The sequence below is a fragment of the Rhinopithecus bieti genome, unplaced genomic scaffold, assembly GCF_001698545.2.
Source record: "Rhinopithecus bieti isolate Rb0 unplaced genomic scaffold, ASM169854v2 scaffold_48167, whole genome shotgun sequence".
Classification (NCBI taxonomy): Eukaryota; Metazoa; Chordata; class Mammalia; order Primates; family Cercopithecidae; genus Rhinopithecus; species Rhinopithecus bieti.
The window spans coordinates 181,260-184,613 of NW_016819003.1; the positions used below are offsets into that span (position 1 = coordinate 181,260).

Here is a 3,354-nt window from a genome sequence, read left to right on the forward strand (position 1 = left end):
GATAATAATTTTTTGTTTTTAATTCTGTTTATGGAGTGAATCACATTTATTGATTTGCATATGTAGAATAAGCCCTACATCCCAGGAATAAAGCCTTCTTGATTTTTGTGTTATTTTGCTCTGTATAATGTGAAAATGAGAAGATGCAGTCCTCAACTTAGTATTCAATACTAGTAAGGGTCAGGTCATCAAAATCTGTGTTTCAACAGTAGGAAAGCTTGCTTTCACATTAAAAAACAAAGCACGTATTGCAAACATTATGTAATAATGATAAAATTACAGAAGAAAATATATTCAGACTGACCCATGGCATTCACACCACACCAGAATTTTGCCTGGAACAAAACAGTGAATTTTATCCCAAAAAGTAGGTTAGGTCCATGCTCACTAAAAACTTCAGTCTCAGACCCAGTGAAGGAGGATAAAATGCATAGTGCATGTGTAACATACATTACATATACATTAACCTTCTTTAATGCCCCCCACCAGGGTTTTGAGGGAAGGAGAGATGAAACGTGGACTTGTGCACTCACAAAGGCACAATTTTCTTCCAATTATAAAAGGTCATACATGTGACCCTTAACTATGTCTTGGGCAATAGCTAAGATTTTATCTGTGGGACTCCACCTTTGAAAATCACAGCAAAAATCAAAAGGAAATGATTTGATATAAAATATTCAAATTTCTCAGTATGAAGACTTCCACAGAACAGGAAGAAGGAGACAATGAAAATAAATTTTCTTTAAAAATAACATTCCCCTCATTTTGTCCCTGACACTCAACACTCAAAAACAAGTCTGTATAAAACTAGGAATACAGAAAAGGACCACAGAGGAGGTTACATTTCAAAGTCTTAGGACCAACTCTGAACTTCTGTCCTCATCAACACCCTTGCCTATAGAGCTGAGGGCTCCCTGGTCCCCTGGAGAAAGTGAGTGGTCTCAGATCTTCACTGAAGCAGGGGTGAAGATGTCCCAAGTCACTCACTGTCAAATTAAAACCAGTAGATGCCCTGCTTCTTCTTGGTTTTCTCATGCCAGAAGGATTTGCCTTTGGTGAACCTCAAAACCTGATTGCCTCGTTCCCCCAGTCTCTGGCTGCGCCTCTGTTGGCATCAGCGGAGTTCTCTGCCACCTCAATTTCCTCCTCCCTGACCCTTAGGAATGTGGGTCATGCCATTTTTTCTTCTTTCTTCCTTTTTGGAAATGTGTTAGGGGTCTGAAGCTTTATTTTCTTGCCTGGAGGAGTCTCTGCCTTTTTGGCAGCCTCATCTTCTTCCACTTCTTTCCTGAACCCAGCTTTGAAACTACCACTGCTGCCTTTTTTTCTTCTTCCTCCTCTTCGCTGTTCTTAGCTGCTTTTCCATTCTGGGCAGTCAGTGCAGAGGTGCCATTGGCCTTGGGGACTTTTGGTCTTGCAGAGTCCTTGCCCTTGGGCTTCTCTTCCTCTTCCTCACTGGAGTCATCAGAGGAAGAACTGCTGCTGCTCTCAACCTTTCCTTTCTTTGTGGAGGCTGGCTTAGAAGGGGCTGTCCCTTCTGCTGCCTTCTGCAACTTCTTCTTAACTGGGGATTTAGATAGCTTCTCTTCCTCCTCCTCCTCACTGCTGGAGCTGTCTGAATGAGAGTTGCTGTCCTTACCACCCTCAGGAGCCTGCTTGGCAGGCAGATATGGAGCTGCTTTGTCAGTTACCTTGGGCTTAAGGGGGGCCACAGTTATCTTTGTCTTCTCCTCCTCACTGGAACTGCTCTCTTTCTCACTGGAGCTGCTGTCAGCCTTTCTCGTCAGAGGCTTCTGGCCACTGCTTTCAGGTTGCTTGAGAGTTGCAGCTGGCTCCGCTGCAGGCGACTTGGTAGTGGCAGCTGGCTTATTTGAGGAATTCTTGTTGGTACTGGCTAGCTTGGAAGGAGCTTCATCATCCTCGAAGCTGTTGGAGTACGAGCTCTGAAGAGCTCTCTGCTGCTTTCTTTGCTGTAGGTTGTTTAGTATTTGCTTTAGAGACGACTGACTTAGCAAGAGTTCATCCTCTTCCTCCGAACTTGAATCAGACTTGTCGCTGCTGTCTTCACTGCTTTCGGAAGGCTGTTTCTTCTCCACAGCTTTCTTGGGAGTCTGGCTTCCCAAGGGGAAGCAGGAGTGGGCACTGAACTTTAGGGACCTGAGTTGTTTTTTTCTTTTTTTTTTTTTTTTTTTTTTCTACTTTTTTTTTCTATTTTTCCTCCTCACCGAAGGAGTCCTCGCAGCTGGAATTTTTGGGTAGGGGTGGCAGCTGCTTTCACTGGGACCTTGACCACAGCTTGCTTTTAATATACACTCTTCTTGGGGATGGCTGCTGCCCTCTCTTCCTTTGAGTCATCACTGCTGCTGCTGCTGCTGCTGCTGCTGCTGCTGCTGCTGCTGCTGCTGCTGCTGTTGCTGTTGCTGTTGCAGCTGGCTGCTTTGCCATTGACTACTTTAGGTGCTGCTTGAGCTGGAGTACCTGATGTGGCTGGGACTTTAGCCCAAGCTTTAGCTGCTACAGATGTTGTCTTTGGTTTCTGGTTTTTTGGTGCCTCATCCTCAGAGCTTGAGTCAGAATCAGAATCAGAGCTCTTAGCCTTCTTAAGAGGAGCTTTGGCTGTCTTGGCTTGGGGCTTAACTCCCTTCTGGACAGACTTTTTCTTTTTGTCATCGTCCTCATCATCACTGGATGCTTCACTGCTGCTGCTCTCTGATGCTTTGGCAATAGCCTTCCCCAGAGGCTGAGACAAACTTGCTCGCAGCCTTCTTACCTGGAGGCCCTTGAACTTCTTCCTCCTCCTTGCTGCTGTCCTCACTATTGTCACTGGATGAAGTCTTCTTCTTACCTTTCTTAGTCATTGGTACATTTATTTGCCTGGAACTTTTGCTTTGGGGCCTTAGCAGACTTGAGACAGAAGCTATAGACATCCAAGAGGGAAGAGGCATTGGCATCCCGCTGTGTAGCTCCCGTAGGTTTGGTGAATATATTGGCCACCTCCAAGAGTTGGTTATCACACAGGAAGTCGAGCACAAGGGGATACAGGTCTGTGGGAATCACACAAGCCAGTGTCTGCCATCCTCTGGGCAATACACGTGACTACCATTGTCTATTGGTGCTATTTTTAAGTTGCCTACTTAACAATTATTTAGGGCAATTCAGCGGGTAATCAAGAGATTGACAGTCTAAAGTGTGGGAGACAAACTATTTGAAGACTAGCAAATAAAAATCTTACAATCTGTAAGATATGCTTCTGTCTATGTTTCTACTTGCTTAACTTGTCTATAAACTTATGTCTTTAGATTTCAGCCTTTGAGGGCCATGACAAGACCTAGCTTCAAGCATTGTTTGCCTTGG

The 3,354-nt window shown here is 44.7% G+C and overlaps 1 pseudogene; it reads right to left on the reverse strand.

Annotated features, from left to right (window-relative positions):
* Positions 1–994: 994 nt before the first annotated feature.
* Positions 995–3,076, reverse strand: LOC108519172 (nucleolar and coiled-body phosphoprotein 1 pseudogene; annotated as a pseudogene).
* Between the last annotated feature and the right edge of the window lie 278 nt (positions 3,077–3,354).